We start from the raw sequence: 22,744 nt of genomic DNA, 5'->3' as shown, positions 1-22,744 counted from the left end.
ACATTTGGTAAGCCTTTCGTTAAATCACCAATCGATCACGCACCGTGTACGCGCACCCTGTATGATTTCACGACTAGTATCAGACGTGATAACACAATGTTGTTACGGCACGCGAAAGCACTAAATGCCCTCATGCAGAACGCGGAGACTTCTACACTCGTTCATACGTGTATAAGGCTTAATCTGTCACAAGTGTAAAGCGTCAGGTCTTCTCATATGCACTTGTGCAAAGGCAGCAGGACTTGTCAATAAAATACGAAATATACACAAAGACACACACTAACAAACACACGCATGCACGCGCACGCACCCCCACACATATATACGCACACAGTTGACCTCGAATGCACGTCATTCGTGTCAATTGGACGAGTGGCCAGTCCCGTGTTTGCGGCAACTTAATCGTCTTATAGCAAATCGGCAACATGTTCTTTGCCTCGATCTGTATTCATCAGGACAGTATACACTCATATATTATGATATGCCGTGCTTTCCCTTTTGGACCTCTTGACGTAGACACCATACAATACATGTTAGGCCAGCATTTTTTTATTATTTGTTTTACGGGAGCGCCCGACCCTATTTTTCGACAAATAGAAATAAAAATAAAAGTCACTTTCGTTTATTTTAATTTATATTTCACCCGCCGACCTGGTATTTTATCCAAAACTAGACAAAAAATTGCGCAGATTGCCGAAAGTGTTGTTCAAAATTTGTTTATTATACGGATTGTTTCGTTGTGCCAAGTCGACTTGTAAAGCGTCAGCGATTTTCATTGGCTATTGCAGTCAATACCTAACGCTATTAGCCAATCGGTGAGTATTTAACAAATGATTTTCATATTGCATTTCCGAAATGGCGGACATTAACAACAACGAGACAAACTTAGCATATTATAATATCAAATTAATTAAAAACGGAGCAGAAACAATTTCAATTAGAAAAGTTATCATTCAGATTACCATTTGGATGTGTTAAAAAAGTTTTGGGTAGGTTTTATAAATATGCGTTTTTATTAAAATGTAGATCCTGTAATATTTTTATAGATAAAAACACAGGTGGTTAGCGTGTGGCTATGATATTAATTAGTGAAAACATCATTTTGAATGATAAATAATCATATTATAACGAAAAATCAACTTTTCTGAATAAAATAATTTCACTATCAAATATATATTTTATATTTTATGCACACATAAAAGATTTTATGTCATTGTACGATTTCTTAATTGTTGAACATTATATTGGTTCAAGCCTTATATTTAATTACTTGTGTATAACCTCAGTGTGGGGTCACATGGGCTCTTTTGACCAATCAAATTCAGTGTTGGCCATTGTGGCCCTTTGGATCCTTCTAGACTAACGTGGCATCCAATATGGTCGAAATTAACAACCCACCTCAACCCCTTCTCCGCCATAAGGTTTTGACTCCCTTACTATGTATGTTTTGACCTGTGTGTAAAACACATTTGTTTCTTATTTTACTGTTATACGCATCAAATATTTTTCTTTTATACTTATTTTGGGCGTGTTTTTCCCGCCGTCATCACATTCAAATTCATGTTTTTGTATGTGTATATACGTGTGGCGGGTTTTTACCACCCATTATGCCTTGCTGGAAAGAATCTGTTCTATTTTTATCTTTTTTATGGCATTTTATAATAAATGCCCGTTTTCAATCAACAATATTGTTTTTGTTCTTTTCTTCAAGTCATACGAGTCCGTCCGGTCTATGACCTTTTCATTACCACCGAGGACAATACATAAATATAACAAGGTATTCAACTCGATATCACCCGAAAACAGAGTTCATCGCTTTAAACAGCCGTTACTTCAACAATTTTGCAGTGATTTTCACGAACCCGGTCTTATTCAACGCAGAAATGAATTTCCTTTCTGGAAATGTATAAATCTTGTTATATTTCTACACATGTTGGGTCAAATTTCAAGAAATAAAACGATACACAATTCGCTTGACCCAGTTGACACCGATCAGACAGAATTCATGAATGAAATCTCCAGTTGTAAAGACACACCTTCGCATTGGACCAATGAAATCACTCATGTGTTTAAAATGTAAGTAAGTTGAAATGTATGTAAACAAAGGTTTTAAACGGCGCTGGACAGTTAGCTTTGATGCATAATGCAACGGCAAGCACGGTAAGAATGTTTTTTTTTCAAACGTTTTATTGAATTATTGTTTCTAGGTCCGTAAACATTGCAGGATAAATGCCTTTTACTCCGTGAAGATTTCAGTCTGAGATACTGTCTGATCGATGTTAACTGGGTCACGCGAGTTGTGGATCGTGTTATTTCTTAAAAGTTGACCCAGTATTTGTAAAAAAATTGCAAAACATGTACATTTCCGGAAAGAAAATTCATTTCTGCGTTGAATAAGACCGAGCTCGTGAAAATCGCTTTAAAATTGATGAAGTAATGGCTGTTCAAAGCGAAGCACCCTGTTTTCGGGTGATTTCGAGTTGAATACCTTGTTATATATATATATATATATATATATATATATATATATATATATATATATATATATATATATATATATATATATATATATATATATATATACTAGTATATTTGATAGTGAAATTGTTTTTCATAAAAGTTGATTTTTCGTTTTAATATGATTATTTATCATTCAAAATGATGTTTTCACTAATTAGTATCATAGCCACAGGCTAACCACCTGTTTATAAAAATAAACATCCCGAAAATGTCCAAGAATTACTACTTTACGTTTCTTTATAATGAACATTAGGGCTGAACCACAGGTACTTGCATCAATAATCCCATTCCCCACCCACCCATATATATTCTTTATTTAGAAAAAAAATATGCAACACAGCTTCTCAAGAAAATAACATTGGGTCCGGATGTTCGTATGTCTGTCAAAGTCACAAGAAAGTTTTAATAATTTTTTTGACACAGTAGCAAATTAACATGCTTATTATTCTTCATTAACTTCATACATGTTTTCAAGATCACCATGATAAGAAACACTCCAGGGCTTTTGATATATATCAAACCTGCCATTTAGCAGAAGTATGCCCCTTATTGTACTTTTTGTAACTTAGACATTAAAGCCACACACCTTGAAATGAAATACATGGCATAGTAAATTTAAGCATAAATAAGAAACAAATTTTATCTATGCCAATTAGAATATATCTGGTGGTTACAAGGTAAAAATCCGTCTCTTTTGCGCGTTAAAACTTATAAAATAATCGCGTTTGTCGAAATGGACGTATACGTCTAGAAATCCTACTTTCGGTTTTAAATGTGGTACCGTTTGAAAAATAATAAATTGCAAGCTAACTAGGCTATAGATTTAATTTTATCTATCTCAATTAGAATAGATATGTAGGTTACACGGTAGAAATCCGTCTATTTTGCGCTTTAAAACTTAAAAATAATTGCGTTTGTCGAAATGGACGTATAAGTTTAGAAATCCTACTTTCGGTTTTAAAATTTAATAAAATAATAAATTACTTGCTAACTAGGCTATATATTTAATGACAATTTTGCACACTTTCAAATTGCATCTATATGTATTGAGGAACATGTACTTCATTTCAAGGTGTGTGGCTTTAAACCAGGAAAAGGCGACTGTAAAATCCTGGATAATAAGTGTGTTGAACCATTTCTAACGCCTGTTACTAGTATTCCAAGAGTCCGAGAATGGAATATGGAATTTTGAAATAACAGATGTATTGAAACTCGGGAACAGGGAATGAACGCACGGGTCCGAAGTGATTTGGCGCCATCGATTAGCGAAGTGCAGAAGTATCGCCGTGACTGGTACCTCCGGCATCGGAGGTGGTGGCGGTAGAAAGGGGGACCCTAGTGCTGACCTTGAGGAGGTCCACACTTGCCGGTCGAAGGCTTGACAGTCTTCTGATCCGGCTTTGGTTTACCCTTTATCCTATAACCCTTACCAGACGACTTCTGAAAGGAAGATGGCCTGTTATAGGAACTCGGCCTGTTTGGGGCCGGATGTGGAAAAGATGAAGAGCCCTTTTAGAGAAAAGGTTATTCTTCTTAGTATTCTTGGCTGTCGGGCTGCCGGGGGCTTAGAAGCTGGACGCTTAAAAGCCCCTTGGCACTGGCACGAGTTGTTTCTCGCTAAAGAAGCAAAGATCTGGTCTTTCCGGTCAGCCTTGATGCCGCATGTATCCTGCCTCCAAAAAGGGAATCTGCTGTAAAAGGAATAAATCTGATTGAGTTCACGCCTGGTTCCAACAGCAAATTTTGAGGCAGGGAAGAGATGTGAGGTCCCTCCGGATCCTTAGCATCTCGGACATTGAAGACGCAGAATTATGTGATAAAAACTGCGTCATCTGCGAAAGATGAAGAAATAAGGCACGGAGTTCCTCAGGAACTGAGTCCGATAGCTCCCAATCCATCTCCAAGGCTGTGGCCGCCATGAGGTCTAGCTGGTTAGCTATACCTATGGATCGGTGCTCTCTTAGTTCCCAATACTCCAACATGGAGTAAGGAACTGAGGTAGGGGCAGAAGAAACTGGCATAATAAGCGAAAGCTTGCTAATGTCAGGATCCAGACCTGGGTGTTTGGAAAGGTCCAAACCAGTAGTTAGGTCGGGTACCGGGGACTTGAAGCATTTACCGCCATCAAACGATTTAAGCTCAGTCAGGTCGTAAGGGCATTCCTTGGGTTCCAGTGACTGGAAAACAGACATTGCAGTTGAGCAAATTGGAAGGCGGAGGTCGACGCGAGACGTCGCCTTGCTAATACTGCAGTGCTCACGTTGTGGACCAACTGTTCCGTGACTGCACAGCGAGTAGCCGACAGGGAAGGGTAGGGGCAAAAGTCATAATCTAAGGTCTAAACATAAGTTCATTGACCTGATTAATAGAGGCCAAATAGTAAGATTCGTCCTCAACGTTAGACTCAGAGCCTGCTTCAGCCGAACCATCTGCAAGACCAGTGGTCTGCATGTAACCGGCTGAGACAGAAGTAGGAATACCAGATGGAGGTATTTCATAAGCTTCTAGCATCAGTGGTTCATTTCCGGCACCAGAATGGCAATATCTGGGGAGAAAGGTCGACCAGAAACTAAGTCAGAGGAGTGACTTTGGAAACCGACGGTCGCCAGTAGAGCATCAGTATTGAAAGGCACAAGTGTCCTGGAGATTGCTGAATCCATAATGAATTTGAATTCGATGGAGTGGCAGTAAGGGGTATACGTCTAGCAACGTAGAAGATACCCGTTGGGCTGAAAAAGTAGCCGTAGTGGTGAGGTGAACCTCTGATCCAGGAGCCTGTGAGTTAAACAAACTTGTGTACGTAGACAAAGTAGGCCCAGTGGCTGTAGAAGCGGCTGAAACGTGTGTAGATACCAAATGGAGAACACATGGAAGGAAGTCCTGAGATTCCGTCAAGGAATAAGAGGGGGACCAAAACACGGAAAATAAATCGAAATAAATTCAATTTTTAAAGCTCAAAAATGGCGATGTTAGCATTCCCGCATCTGGAAGAAGATTGAAGATAGGGCGTCCCTTTTAGCTAGGTTGCGTCACACTATGTTCAGACCTAGTCTAAACTGCGGACACATGGTGACGGCTCCAGAAATTTCCGGATGATATAACCAACGTACGGAGGTAGTAGCTATTAGATAGCAGGTTACGTATTTATGACATAAAAATCGGACATCGCAACACTTGTCAAATGCCAACCTTACGATGTCTGTAAACAATGACAAAGACCAAGTCAAAAATACTTAATGTATATAATGAATTGACTTTATGCACATATTTCCTAATGCTCATATTTTTCAGGCTTGCATATAAAAATTGAATAAATGTACAACATGACGATAGTTGGACATCCCAAATTCGCGTCAGATAAGCACTTTGGAATTTGGAAGAATAAGTTTACAAATATGGATGTAGAAATTCTGCAGGTATTTATGACTCTATTAATTATAGACCAGTTGAATGTTATTGTTTACATTCGGGATTTTTTGCGCATGCGCACTCACTGGTTGGCAAAAACACTGGTTACAGTAACGTAAAACATGTATAAAGGGCTCTTGTTTAGTCAATAAATTGGTAATAAGACCGAAATAAACATTAAAACTCTTAAAATATAGTGCAAATATATCATATTTAGTACCAAATAGATGTATATACACACTTCAAATTTCCTCGTCATAAAAATACGAAGTATAGTTATAAGCATAGAGTAAACGTAATCGGAAGACTAAATACTGACAATTCCACAAAACAAAACAATAAATTAGCCGTATTCTTTCTGATAGTAAGAATTAAATTAATTGTATTTCAATAATAATAAAAATGTTTTAATTTCATTATAATTGTAAGTGGTGTGGATAGTGTTATTTTTCATTTGCGATTGATAGTGTCAGAGACAGAGGTGCATTTAATATAAAACAAAGCCCTAAAAAGCGTAATACATTACAATTTTTAAATATTGTGGTGATTTTCTTTTACATTAAATGACAATATTAATACAATTTAGCATACAAACGGAAAAACCCTGCATATTATGCAAATTGAACTGTCTTTTTATGTATATTGAAATCTCTTTACTAGTAATAGGGGTAGCAGCCCAGTGGGCATCAAACGTTGTGCGAACGTTGCCGAAACGTAATAATTAGGTCGCAATGTTGGCAACCATTACCGAACGTTCATTCTGGTTGCGACATTAGTAACCACTTCTGAACGTTTCTGCAACGTTGCACGCGAAACGTCGGTAGAACGTTTGAAAAGGACGTTGCAACAACGTTGCTTATAGGTAATTGTGCTTTTTAAAACCCATTGGGAACCCAAACATTGTTGCAAAGTTGTATTTAGTTTGCATTCAAACGTTGCAGTTTGGTTGTCACAATGGTGTATAAGAAAGTTTTCCCGACGTTTTTCCAAACGTTGCTGCAACGTTGTATTTAGGTTGAATTCAAACGTTGCAGTTTGGTTGTCACAATGGTGTATATGAAAGTTTTCCCGACATTTTTTCCAAACGTTGTTGCAACGTTGTATTTAGGTTGCATTCAAACGTTGCAGTTTGGTTGTCACAATGGTGTATATAAAAGTTTTTCCGACGTTTTTTCCAAACGTTGCTGCAACGTTGTATTTAGGTTGCATTCAAAAAAAATAAAGTAAACTATTTACTGCCAACCGTTCTTTCGAGTATTATCGGCAGATATGCACACTGTCGAGTCCGTTTCCTAGAAAGAACCAGTACTTGGTGTCTAAAGAGGAGATAATAAAACGCTCCCCGAGTAGGAATCGTACATAATACAGTTCATGCATAGCATCAATGAAAATATGATTTCTTGTAAATTTTAGAAATTCAATTTTTTTTTAAATTTTACAGATCAGTTGCTTAAACTTAAAGAGGCTAAAGACGAACTTTAACTCAAAATCGCCGGAAAAAATATTTTGTTTAAGTTGTGTTATGCATTAAAATGGTAGAATCAAGTTTCAAAGTTTCAAAAAAAATTAATAGTCAACATTTTTGTCTGAAACTTTCAACTGTCGCCGTGGTTAGTGAATGAGGTGTCCGCCTAGCGATCGGGAGTTGGTGGGTTCGATTCCCACTCGGGAGCGTTTCATTAACTCCTCTATAGACATCAAATAATGGTTCTTTCTAAGAAACGAACTTGAAAATGTCCATAACTGCCGATACTAATCGAAAGAGCAGTTAATATTTTTTTATTATTAAAAAATATAGAATTTAAAAATACTGCGTTTTAATGCGACCTAAATACAACGTTGCAGCAACGTTGGGAAAAAACGTCGGGAAAACTTTCATTTAGACCATTCGTACAACCAAACTGCAACGTTCGAATGCAACCTAAAAACAACGTTGCAGCAACGTTGGATTCCCACTAGGAGGTTCTTTCGGCCCCAAGCTTTTTCGGCCCAGTCCGAAATTTCAGGCTGATTTGGCCCCAAATCGACCAGGCTTATTCGGCCCTATATTTTATTACACCTTTTCTTTGAAACTTAATTGATTACAGCGGGTGTTAGAATAGCTAACAGTCCGTTTGGTGACACTATACTTTATTATAATTGAATAAAGGTGTTTAAAATGATATATTGTGTTGTTGGTTTGTGTCTTTGTATTGCTTTTGATTATGGATGATTAAATGAAATTAATTGAAAACCATTATCTTTTTACAAACTGTTACCAATGTATGTAATTGATTTAATTGTTAAATTGTTGCGGCTTTTAATTGGAACGATTGTCGGTTTGTTTGTTAAATATTGCGTTTGCATTTTATGTCTCAGTTCTCATATAAAAATCGTGTTTACAATATTTTGCGAGAGAAGTTAGAATTTGATTTACACAATTAACACAGATTTTCTCCTCGACTCTCACACGTTTTTATTTTTCATATTATATTTCTCATATATAATCTACATATGTTTCGTTCATACAATCTTTAATCTACATATGTTTCGTTTATACAAATAACAATATACCAATATTAGAAAATTGTATATGGATATCAACAAAATCTATTATAGTCTACCTAGTATGCGTACATTTATACTTTTGGTAACAAATACTAAATATCAAATTCTAACTTCTCTCGCGAAATATTGTAAACATTCTTTTTAAATGAGAACTGAGACATAGAATGCAAACGTGAATTAATATAACGGCCTTATTACAATTTGTTAATCTGGTGACACCTGTCATAAATGGTCATATAACCGGGCATAGGTGCGGTAGTCTGGATTACCTGCCCCTGACACTTTGTTTTGGGTCAGGCACACATGATTCATGGCGACAGACACTGTGTTCTTTATAATGGATAATTAATTTATTTTCGGAGCAAGGATTTCAAATTACGATAATCGGTACGTTTTATTATAATTAATATATTGGCGATATTGGTTTTCTTGATTTTTACGTCTAATCTCAATACATTGACATATAATATATGGCTATATTTCGGAGAGAACGGATTTCGGATATACTTTTATAACGCAATGTTTAAGCAAAACCGGATTTAAGTTTGACATTAAGTTTGACATTTTTTTGTTAATGTGAGTATTTTAATAAACATTTTCAGGTGTTAAAAATATGTTCATACTTCCAGGCTCTATATAGTTTGACATTTAGTTGTCAATGTGTTTGACAAAACATGTTCATGTGTTAAACATATTTTCACACTTCCAGGCTTTATATAACCGTTATGTCAAAGGCACCGTAGGTTGGTAGCGGATCCGTGGTGTAGTTGAAATGCAATGGCTTCACAATCCAGAGATCGTTGGTTCGATCCCCCAATATAATTTACAATCCATTTGTCTTAGTGACACATGTGTGGCAATTAGTCCATGAGATAGTTCCATATTGGGAGTGTAGAATTTTCTACTGGTCGATTAAGTTATCATGTTGCAAAGTGAACACTACACAATTTCTTGAAGACCTTAGATTATATTAGTACAAAATCTCCAATGTATTGTTAAGCATATCAGTGGATGGATAAAAGAACAAAATACACATGAAACGACCACCTCGCCAGCATTTCTTGCATCAAAAGTACTGGCCACTTTATGCAAGCAACTGACTGCTTCCTCACTTGAATTTGTAACCTGATAACTCCAGGTAGACAAGTGACATCAATGAAGAAGACTCCAAAAAATCCCATTACAAAACTAAATTTGGAGGAATTCATCAAATGGATTTAGAATCACAAAGTGAACATTTTCTATGAATTGTAGACTTTAATCTTCCTTGATGTAATTTCATGTACTTTAAAGGTATAAAATAGGATAAAACTTTATTTTTAACTGCTGACATGGCTATGTTAACCTGCAAACGATCAGTAAGATATATTATTACATCAATTTTTTTCTTTTTATAGCAAATAATTTAAGAAGAACGTTTGTACATATTTCCCCGGTATATCATAATGAAGCGAAAACTTTAAAGATGCTGTAGACCGTTGCATCAAAGATTGTACGAAAATTCAAATAAACGATTAAAACTGGAAAATTGAAAATATAAAAGCTGTTAAACAAAATGCACTCAAAATATGGACCATGGGTAAGAAAATTATGATATGTATCAATTTTCCAAAATTTGCAATTAAACTATGATTTCGTGTTAAGTAATAATGTTTAATTGAATTATGCATCGTATTCTAAATCAGTTGCACGATGTTTGATGAAACGGCCCCCAGGGCCGGTAAGTAAAGGTCAATATTTTAGGATGAAAATATTAAATTCATAATATAAAATTACAGCATCTTTAACAAATAATAATTGTTAAGATTTTTTCAGTTTTTTCATAAAATATCCTATTGGGCACATTAATGTGTATCCAATCACTCGAGAACTGCAGTACATTGTTCACACAACTCTAAGATTTCCAAACTGCCATTCCAGTTCCAGATCAGAATTACAAACGTTGCAACAGGCAAGTGGTTTAACCGTTGTGTGGAACCCGAAGAAAGAATTTATTATTTCACTTGTGCACATCAAATTGTTTAAACAGTATTCTTTCATGTCTTTCCTCATTGCTGTTGAGGCCAAGTCTCCTTGGTTGAAGTACAGGATGGCCTGTGCACCTATGCCCGTTCTTCCAGCTCGTCCAATTTCTTATACATATGCTGAAAAAAATAAGACAATAGGACACTTTGTTTTAAGTTGTTAGCAGTTGTAAATTGCGTTATATATTTGACACAAACCATTTTCTATTCATGTACTGTTATTTAACTACAACGTTGAATCAGAAGTGCTTTAAACAAATAATATTTCTAGTTGTGAAGTCACTAGATAATGCACATATCATACTTTCAACAATTTATTGTAATGTTATGTAATGTAAAAAGTACTTTTAAACAAATTGATTTTTTCCCTGGTCAATCATTTAACATTTTCAATTCATTTAAAATCATATTTCTTATAAAATACTGTTATGAATTTAACTAAGTTATTATCATTGTTGATGTTTTTGTGATTATATCGATTGCAACAAGGTATCCTGTTATGCATGTTTTAATAACCTAAGATAATCAACGTACATGGATATATGGATATATTATAGTATTTACCCTTTCTTCGTATTAAAGATACATTTGAATCCGACAGTAATGATAATGATGTATATATAACTTGCATTTGGATAAGTGAAGAGCAAATTTATGTCATGTATCTGATAAGAGTATGAGACATTTTACAAACTTATTTATCAAACTATTGATCTTTATTGTATAAAAATGATTACCTTATAACAATCAACAATTTAAACTTGCATAATACGCCATGCTACATGATTTATTGCTAAGTCTGACATTTGCAACCAGACAAATTGACCAAGTTAGAAAATATCCCCAATCTATCATCAAGGTACAACTACACGTTAATGGCCTACAATATAAATTCATTGAATAGTATTCCAGGTACAAGTCTACGTTGGAATGCTATTGCAATTTATTATTTATTTGACCATAAAAATATACATCATATTCATAATGTATATTGAACAGATATCCTCTTGTTCGATTGTGTACACATTCATTATCCGAAATACGCTGTGTCCGAATTGGGTAAACATGACATAATATCGAAAAAAACAATTGACTGATCGATACCTATAACTAAATCTTAACAAAAGCTTGAAGGTTTTACACTTACTCCAAACTTTAATATTTTTACGATAATTAATACATGCGTAGTGCGCCGCCATTTTCCACGGTTGCCTGAAGTACTAAAGTCTAGTACGACGGGAACTAGAATAAGGTGCGGGTGCAAGTCAATGGCTTCACTCGATAATGAAAGACGGGGTCGTAGTAATTGAGTGTATGCTGTCAATAAGAACCTTTTTTACTCCGATTGCTTATGCAATAAAGCTTGAACATATATTAACATAGTGAAATCGTTGACATGGTTATCATTTGCCATTTTTTTATTTACTATATTGTCAGTTCAAACTTTACGGACACAATTCTTCTCTAAGATTATGTTTTATTTATAATCTTAAATCTACCATTTATAATCTTAAATCTACCTTTTTGTTACCTGTTGATCCAAATACACATCACACATGTATTTAACAACCTGATAAAGATAATACAACCTGGAATAGGTGCGGGTGTGCTAGACAATGGCTTCATTCGATCATGAATGACGGGGTCGGAGTAATTAAAGAAAAAAACACCTGTTTAATGCAACAACGATGTGTATCACAACAGGTACAAGTGTATACTGTCAATTAGAATAAAAATTGTTACGAAACTTGCAAACACGTTGTAGGCATTTCCGCGACAGAAAAAAAATGTTACTTTGATTGCTTATGAAAATAAAATTGAAAATTGTCTATGAAACAATAACAGTTTCAATTTATGTGCAGTAAATACGACATTGTATTGTATTGCTAAGACGTGTGTATTCCTTATTGTTATCAGTTTAAACTGAGTTTAAAGTTATCCAAATATATGTAATAGAAATAAATTTATAGTTTGTTTCATTTTCAAAGCCGTCTCAGACTCTTGTATCTAGTCTATAATAATGCCTCATTTCGACGACGACCTACCTGAAGCGAAAGACAAGAGAATCTTTTTGCAAATGTAATAATCTTCAATAAAGATAATATAATACTGTAATATACAATATTCCATAGTTATATTTTATAATATATTTTCAACGATTTATTCAAATTAAAAGTGGGGCCGAAAAAGCCTGGTACTTGGGCAGAATGAGCCTGAAATTGGGGCCGAATGAGCCTGAAAAAAACGGGGCCGAAAGAGCCGACAACCGTTATAGGAAGTGACAAAAATATAGCATTTTATGATAAATGCATATATTTAATTTATTTAACGCAATTATGTTTTACCCTATTGTGATTGCTTTTGTTCATGATGGTGTTTCTTACACTGCAGTAATGTACAAGCTTTACACGTAATAGCTGAGTTTACTTTTGCCGGTACCCGTTAAATACCTTACTTGCGTAGCAGTAAAATTGCACAATATTTTAAATGTATAGTTATTAAACAATGTATTATTATGATTAAAATGCCTAATATATATATAGTTCCTGTTAATCCATTTCCGACAAATATTTTCATTTTTTAAATGTTAAAATATTTTATTGAAGCAACTATTTAGTATTTTAGCTTTGAAATTTGGCTTAAATGACTGCTCAATATGCCAAGAGATGACATGGAGGTATCGTAACTTGTGCTTAATGACCAGACACTCGTCTGCCACATGTGGTTTATTCAGGGACCAAAGTTTAGGTCCCTGTCTTTTACTTTATGACACCATGTTTTCTTTGTAATTGCATATATATAATTGTCTGGACAGTATCCGATCATAACGAGATAATCGGTTTGTGATGTACAGAAGTGCAATTAAACACCGGGATATAAAAGCTGCAACTAAGAGTGTCAAGATTAGTGTGAACAATTAAATAAAACAATTACATTAGTCAAGGGGATTTATTTAATGTGTAACAAGGTAAGTTTTTTCAGACATAAAGGTTCAAATCAGTTACCCTATGTTACGTACAGAAAATAGAATTATTGGTTGTTTGTTTTCATCCTTACTTGTTTTCGTTCATTAAATTTAACTTATTCTGAAATAATTTCAATTTCTGAGATTTTTTTTTTAATTAAAAATGGTCGCGAAGAAGTGCCAAGTAGAGATTTTTGTGGTAACCACATATCGAGCTCTTTGATTGTGTTCCACTCCCGAGTTCGTTGTGAGTAAAAACGAATAATAACAACAATATAACCGTTCCAAAGATGCATTCCCTTGCATGCTAATGTTTTATATAGACACAATTAGTAAAATTATATTTGATATGTGCATGATTATCATTAAAAACGACGATTTTGTCAACCTTCTCTGTATGCGCTTATATGAATTCCACCTCTTTTTTCCAACCAGTGGGCGGAGTCTAAACTTTGCAGATGTGTGTGACGTCACTCGTCAACTGGTCTATTGGGTACAATGTTGTACACAAAGTTCAAAGACACGCATTTGTTATTAACAAAAACATGCACTTAATTATTACATAAATTTCTTTAAAACTCTTGTCCACTGAAAGCTACGCATATAAATGCTGTTATGGCATAATTTTAAATAACTGTGTCGTTGATATCTGATATATTGCAAAGCTGTTTTTATTTTTCACGGTAGATGTCCTCAAATGATTGTTCCATTTTTTTAACCAGGTTTTCCGAAGGAAAAAACTGGTTATTAGATTGGTGAATGTCGGGTGGCAGGCGGGCGAGCGGGTTGTCGGGCGGAACAAGCTTGTCCCGGCCATAACTATGGCGTTCATTGTGAGATTTTAAAATCATTTGGCACATTTGTTCATCATAATTGGATGGACGGTGTGTCATGAGAAAGAATTACGTCGGTATCTGCAACGTCAAGGTCACACTGAGTTCAAAGGTCAAAAATGGCCATACATGATCTTGTCTGGGCCGTAACCAGGTAATTCATTGTGAGATTTTAAAATTACTCAGTACATTTGTTTACAATCATTGAACGGTGTGTCATGAGAAAGAATTATTTCAATGTCTCCAAGGTCACGGTCACCAGGACTAAAAATATATTGAATTTGACATAAGGAGGTAACTAGGAATAATCAGTAACAATGCACATTTTGAATTGTCTCCCTTTACTAGACTTCTTTTTCAAATTCAAATCAAGGTCGCCACAATTAAAAATAAATTGAAAATGAAACAAGGGGGATAACTAAGAACAATCAGTATCAATGCGCATTTGAATTGTCTCCCTTTATCAGATTTCTTTTTTTCCAAATTGAAAACCTGGTTTTGTGACAATTTTGTCCCTTGTTAAGGTATTAATTTGTAGATTGGATTGTCATACACAAGCAAATAATTAATTGTTAATGCAATTATTACAGGAGTTGACAAGCTGCGTGGGGAGATACATATGAGTGGTCACAACTGACCACATAATGTGACTGAGACGTCGGATTCTCTGACTGGCGGCGTTTGTTCCATTGAAAGGACTTTTTAAGGTTGTGTTCAGTTCAATAGATCCTGGATTTGGTACTTGCATTGAACTTGAACGTGTTATTGATAAAATGTGTCAGTATCGATGATGTACTTACGTAACCTGACTGTCCTCTGTTGGTCACAATCTCAGGACTGCCCTTGCAAAAAATTAACCCACTTACATACAAAAACACACTTAAACCAACATAAAACTGTGTTTTTCTGAGCGGAAGTTTGTTTTTGCTATTAAAAGCGAGTATTATGTGAGCTAAACTGTGCTTAACTGAGTTTAAAGTTTTTTTAAGTAGGTATGTGTTAAAGCGAGTTTTTTTCTGTAAGGAGTTGGTTTTGTGTGTGTAAAAAGTGAGTCTTTTTATTTATGAGTTGGTTTATGTGTGTTTAAGTGTGTCTTTTTATTTCATAAGCGAGTCTTTTACAACAGAAGATGGGTTTAAGTGAGCCTAAGTTGGTCTTTTTATAAATAATTTGAGAGCCACAACAGGGCTAAAAGATTCACTTTAACACACTTTTCAATAAGTTGGTCTTTTGTTTATCAATATAACTCAACAATGAAACATTGTTTCATGTTTATAGCCATATATTATCAAGGTGAATTGTAAAGGGGCTTTTTTACAGCTTGTTTGCCAATTTGCACCTTTTGTACATTTGTGGGCTCCCCATAATTTTAAGGAAATATTGAATGAAAATTGCTCTTTCAGAACATCACAGGTTCACAGATGGACAACAAGTACCACTGCCAAACACTCTAAAAATGTTCAAACTTGGTTTTATACCTTTAAATGAAAGTGTTTGTCTTTCTCTTTGAATCAATAAATAAATATTAAATATATTATAAGAACAATCACACATCTATAAAAATGTGAATACTTCCATTTAATTTATGTTTTTTGGAGAATTCAATAGACTTACAGTGCTGTGTTGTTTTTTTTTAAGGGGGAGGCCTGACACTGTTTGTTTAATAAATAAAACTAGTTTCAGTGTAAAAATGTTGATTAATAAATGGAAACTTTTGAGGGCTTGTCAGCATCAATTATATATCCTCAATATAAAAATATAACTATTTTAACTTTCTTATACTGATATTTAACCCCAATACAATTAATGTCTACCACATTGACTATTAACATACATTTTAAAACGCAATTCAAATAATATTTATAATATTATTATTTGCTAACACCAGTCAGCATGTTATATTGAAATACTCAAAATTAAATATACTATGATAAGGGTGCTGTTTATGATTCAATAATTAGTTTGGTGTTGAAATGACTGCCTTATCAGTGGATATTTCTCAGATTGAGAAGGGTTGACACATTATGCTATAAGATAAGAGATTCAATAGCCCTCCCCCAATTAAATCATAAACATTAATCCCTATCAGTGCTCCATAGGCCTAACAAGGGGGTGTTGATAGACTTTTGATTGGTTCAGCCACCATCTATTTGAATTTTGATTGGTTGTCAGCACAGGAAGTTATTTTTTTGGAAACAAAGGGTTTCAGCAACTTTGAGCTAAATTTTAGGTATAATTGAGCAACATTTAGACTTATAATTCTAGTGTAAAATGTCTGGAAATACTTTAAGCATGAAGTATTGGGTGATGAAAACAATGTGTATTTACTACAATATGTAAACCAACAATACGTTTGTTGCAAATGAGATTCAAAGTGGGTGGTTAAAGTGATATGGTCTAATAGTTGGAAAAATGAAGAACAGTTGTTACAGGTTTGTATTTTCATTTCTGCATCCCTTTTTATATAGTTTATTGAATTAATTATGATCACTATTATATTTATGTATTGCCACTGGGACACGTAAATGGTTAAGTAAATGTAATCCAATTTTAAGGAAAAACAACACTATTTTAATTATTATGGCTGTATTTTATGGTTATTGTCATCTTAAATGTTACTTATACCTATTTCTGGACATTAATGAACAGATTGCTTTCCCTCACATTAAATGAGAACTTTTATATTTAAAATTTGAAGGTTAAACCCCCAAGGTGAAATTTTCATTGATCGGAGGATCCTTTGGAAAGAATGTGCATCGTCGCCTGCCTAAAAAGGGAATCAAAGGGGATTGTAGGACGAACGGCACCCGGACAATCGGCACCCAGTGTTTTTTTGCATACGCGGACAGTCGGCACCCTGTAAATTTGATGACCCGAACAATCGGCACCCGATTTAATTGTAAACCCGGACTAACGGCACCCTATTTAAAGTCCCCGGTCATAGCTATATAATTATATGGACAGTCACAGAATCGTAAGAAATTTTGTTTTTATTGAGGATATCACTGAAAATCCGGTTGAAATCGGTTGAAAACCAACAATATAGAGATTTTAATTTTGGGGTCGACTACGGTCAAGTTAAAAAACGTCAATATAAATAATGCCTGACGGACATTGTGATAAAAAGTACCATCTCCGGGTATTGTGGTGTTTTCAAATTATATATTGTATACATGTACATATATTTTGTTTGGGTAATGGTGAGGTTATCGGCCGCGCTTCAAGTAATACATCAGATGCACCGGTTTTAATTTTAAATCGATTCACGCTTGTAATTGATTAAAACAAGCGACGACGGTTAAACTTTCGTTAACAAAATTTGCAAATTCGGAATAAAAATCGGTGAAACGAAACTTATTTGTAAATTGTGACGACAAATAGCGGTAATTACGGGGATAATTAGTTGATAGCGATTAAATAATTATTTCATCAAGCAATTTTCAACGCAATCTAATTGCAAACAAGGTACAAAATTGTCACAAAACCAGGTTTTCATTGTGAAAAAAAAATCTGATAAAGGGAGAAAACTCAAACTGAACTTTTGAAATGAACAAACAAAATTAACCCCCTTTGTAAGTTTGTTTTAAAAAAAAATCTATTTTTAGTCGTGGCGACCTTTACATTGGAGATATTGACGTGATTCTTTCGTGCGACACACTGTCCCATGATGGTGAAAAAATGTGCCAAATGATTTTAAAATCTCACAATGAATGACATAGTTATGGCCAGGACAAGCTCATTTATGGCCATTTTTGACCTTTGAACTCAAAGTGTGACATTGACCTTGGAGATATCGACGTAATTATTTCGCGCGACACACCGTCCAATGATGGTGAACAAATGTGCCAAATGATTTTAAAATCTGACAATGAACGACATAGTTATGGCCCGGACAAGCTTGTTCCGCCCGCCCGCCAGCCCGACAGCCCGCCAGCCAGCCAGCCAGCCAGCCAGCCAGCCCGCCCGCATTCGCCAATCTAATAACCAGTTTTTTCCTTCGGAAAACCTGGTTAAAAACAAACAGCGTGAAAAACAAAACCAGCCGACAATATTCGCGGCGATTTTCAATAATGACGATTAAATAATAATTTACGAAAAAATAATGAAGATCTAGTTACCGATAATTGGTAAAGCACGGGGAGATTAAAGAAATTTTCCGAAATTTATCACTTCTGCCGGACACTGAGAAAAAAACGCTCTAGGCCACGATGTCGCACAATTTAATTGACACGTGTATGACAATACACAGGGTCGAGTGTGTACACAGTAATCTCGATACCGATTTTTCCTGCCTGATGGCCCGATTTGCACGCGTTTTGCACTCTCCGGAAAACTTGTAGAGGCAAACTTTTGTTTATGTCGTCGGATGAAATAATCGCCATTTTTTCTTGTCAATTTTAAGAAATAATAGCCATTTAATAAAATAATCGCCATTGTCGTTAATGTCTGGCATCAGCGTGAGCACTGGTTGTTTATTTGTGGTGTTTTCACTTCAAATACACTTATATTTGTTATTGAAGCATCAACATACTAACACAATATCGCGGAAAGAGAAAAATAATGCATTTAATGTCAACCGTACTTTCGTTTGACAACGGATCATTTTAATTTCCTGCAACGATATCTATTCATACGACACACGAACACTAACTCCGATCTTAATAAAAAGACAGTTCCGCTCGGTAAAATATCGAATATAGAATATATTATGCATGGTGTAAATTATGCACCATGAACGTAATAGAAAATGAATATCATTTCCTACTAGTATGTCCAATATATGCACACCTACGAAAAACACTTTTTAAACCGCACTATTGCAGATGGCCAACAATAAATAAATTTACAAGATTAATGTCGAGCAAAAGTAAAACTGAAATGATAAGTACTGCGAAATTTATTTACGAAGCAAATAACTTAAGACAACATCTCGATTCGTTATTCTATATTTAATCAGTAATCAATAAGTTATCTTGATGTTAATGGTAAAATTGAAACATAAACATGCTAGGAATGTGTACCTTGAGCGTTTTTGCCATCACTTGCAAATATAAAATTAATGCTCATTTTCAAGTGCGAGGGCTATGAACCTGTATAGGCTTTATAGATAAATAAATGTATGTTTGTTGATGTTGTATACTCACATATATATATAATAAATGCTCAGGGCTATAAACTTGTATAGGCTTTATTGATGAATACATGTTGTTTTTTGTTGTATTCTTGTATATATTAAATTAATGCTCATTTTCATATGTGAGGGCTATGAACTCGTATTAGCTTCATTGATGAATTGATGTTGTTGTTGTATATATCTCATAACATACACAAAAAAGAATTGTATTATAATATGACGAAACAGTGCATTACGTACACACCCACATATAACATTCGTATCCACAAATGTTTATTTCTCCAAATAATAGTTAAAATTCTTCCAATCGTATGTCTTGTAAGTAATTAGTAAATATAAGATGTGCAGTTGCAATATCAGATGCAATTATGTATTCCCTTCATAACTAACCATGTAAACCAGTTCATAACACTATCGTCCAATTTCTATCTTCTACCATTACTTATAAATTGTATAATGCATATATATTGTAGGCTATGAGCTTGTTTAAGCTTTACTGCTAAATAAATGTTGTTGTTGTTGTTGTATATATTTTTTATAAACAACTGGTAACAAGATGAGTTGCAGATAATTAGTCAGTTACCACATTTTAACTAACTCTTTTGACCTCTTAATTATTTTCAGCTCAATTGTCTTTGATATTTGTAAATTGTTTAGAGGTGTTATTAAACAAATTAGCAGATAACGTTAATCAATCCACACTTATATTATGTCACTATTATTTATTGTGCTGTAACATTCTATTATGTTTATGCAATTACATTTTGGACTTGGACTTGGTTTGATAACATAATTAGTTCAACAATGTGCTGACAGGCTTTATCGATCGCATTTAATCGGGTGCCGTTTGTCCGGGTATACAATTAAATCGGGTGCCGATTGTCCGGGTCGACAAATTTACAGTGTGCCGACTGTCCGCGTATGCAAAAAAAACACTGGGTGCCGATTGTCCGGGTGCCGTTTGTCCGGATACCAAATAAAGGGAGCAAAAGGGGGACTACCTGATGTATGGACTTTAATACCAGGTTTTTACCCTGCACGAGCTGGCTTACTTGAGGGGATCAGGAGTGGACAGACCTTTCCCTGTCCTTGACCTAGAAAGCTGGATTTGTTGAGAGGTAAAACTATACAGGTTATTGCATTTACAAGGCATCACACTTCCGACCAGTTCACACAGCCAAATGAGACCATTCATCTTGGTACATTTTCAAACTGTTTTTTCTACTAAACGCAATTACTTTTAATTATTTATGAAAAGAGTTAAGTCACATAAAAATAACTTTCGGCTGTTCTGTCGATCAGATCCGGGACTTTTATTTATGTATTGCCGAATTATTACGCTGGTGGCACATGTATCGGCATTTTTTAACATCGAGGTTTGTATCTCCGAAGTAACTGTCAACGATTTTATCCTTGCCGAGTACACATTACGAACCGATTGTGCTATGTATAAGCCTGTGAAATTATCGATTGATATTGACACGGGTTTATTCACGCGTGACTAATACACAGCCGCGCGAATCTTCGCTGCTTGGGGCCATACTCTGATACTAGTCGGCTGACGTGCAATAATCTGGTGCTGACCGGTTTAGAGACTGCAGGGAATGGTTTATCACACCTAATCGAGATAAGAATGTAATTAGGGTGTGCACTGTGTAATCGATTTCATAACATGGGAATTTAGCAAACAGAATCAGACCGACTGTTTGGGATTTTCAATCGGTCTTTCATGACCTCAATCGGTCTAGGACCGACTGTACCATTACACATACATAAACGTAGACAATAAACGTTTACAAAGTCCGATTCTGATTGCTTTACGTTTTATTTCTGCTTATTAACACAACACAACGTTTCCAAAATGTTTGTTATATACAAGGTACATGCAAAGATCACAACGGGCCCATCCCGCGAAAGCCAGCAAAAATGCGACTTGTTTGTTCGGCCGTTCAAGTAAGACTGTCCATATAGATATAAACAACGATCGAAAGCTTTGATAATTGTTACGTGTACAATTCTGATTGGCTGTGTAACGTCACGTGTCTACATGTACAATTCTGATTGGCCGTTTGTTAAGTCACGTGTCTGCAACATAAATATGACGTATGCAACGGACACCTAACGAATACATACGGAAATGACCGAAGATTGACACATACGGTAAGCAATTATTCCTGTCCGGTAAAAATTGATGTTTGCTAACCCGAGGCTATTCATATGTTGATCCAGGTGGCCGCCTATCCAAGACCGCATGAAATCTGGTACAAAGTTCGACTATCATATTAAGCCAACAATGCCCCAAATGTGCGTTTTGTGTGCGTTATGTCACACGACAAAACCGAAAAAAATATGATCCCTGATTATTTTAGCAACAAGATTACCATAACAGCAATATTTCACAGTTTAGTGGAACGAAAACATAACCAATTAACATGTTTGAAGAATGCATTGCCCTTTTGAAAGTGTTTAGGTATTAATCCTTTGCAGATCAACTGGCGTTAGAGATCCTCAAGAGGAGAAGGACACAAGCAACATCAGTGGTACATGGCGCTCCAGCGCCTGCTTTCCAGGTCTGTTCACCCACTGCAGTCAAGGTCCCTCCACCCGCCAAGATCAGGTCTAGGTCCCTGCACTGGCTACCGTCCAGGTCCCCCAGCAGTCAAGGTCTCTCCAGTGGCTGCTGTGCAGGTCCCACCACTGTATGCGGTCAAGGTCCCATCATACGCTGAAGTCCATGTTTCTCTGACTACTGCGGTTCAGGTACCTCCAACAGCTGAGATCCAGGTCTCTGCAGCAGCTGCGGTCTAAATACTCCCCCCGCAGTGGTCCACTGCGGTTAACCGTTTGCTATAAAATCTTCCATAAATGTCTTTTATTGCATAATGTACTTTAAAAATAATCTGTACGTATTATTTTGCGGTGTAATTTTTTGTTTTATAAACATAATTTTCGTACACATTGTGTTTTTTCCTTTAAACTATGTGGGGCTTATAAGTAACTGTTGTAATTGCTTCACAAATACCGGTACCAGTTTTACTAGAACATTTTTTTTACACTGCAAAATCCCACAAAAGACTCACAAAAACCAACTTTAACACAGTTTTGTACACAAAAAAACTACTTTCTTAAAAAACTCACTAAAAACACTGTTAAAACCTACAAAAAAACAACTTACCCAAAACCTACAAATTGCTTATGTTTTCTTCACTGATCAACTACTGTTAATAACTAGGTTTAAAGTGTTTTGAAAGCATGTTTTTACAATAAAAAAACTAAGAAAGGCTTGCTTTCAGCTCACTTTTCTCTCACTTAA

At 35.3% G+C, this 22,744-nt stretch overlaps 1 long non-coding RNA gene across 1 annotated transcript in view; it reads right to left on the bottom strand.

Annotated features, from left to right (window-relative positions):
* Nucleotides 1-9,482: 9,482 nt before the first annotated feature.
* Nucleotides 9,483-22,744, bottom strand: part of LOC127853515 (uncharacterized) — a 34,468-nt gene continuing 21,206 nt past the window's right edge. Inside the window, exon 3 of the long non-coding RNA XR_008036648.1 lies at nt 9,483-10,619. This is a non-coding gene — a long non-coding RNA (uncharacterized LOC127853515). The remainder of the gene's footprint in view (nt 10,620-22,744) is intronic.

Source organism: Dreissena polymorpha, chromosome 12, assembly GCF_020536995.1.
Source record: "Dreissena polymorpha isolate Duluth1 chromosome 12, UMN_Dpol_1.0, whole genome shotgun sequence".
In the NCBI taxonomy this organism is placed as follows: Eukaryota; Metazoa; Mollusca; class Bivalvia; order Myida; family Dreissenidae; genus Dreissena; species Dreissena polymorpha.
This window is presented reverse-complemented; position numbering and strand designations above follow the sequence as displayed.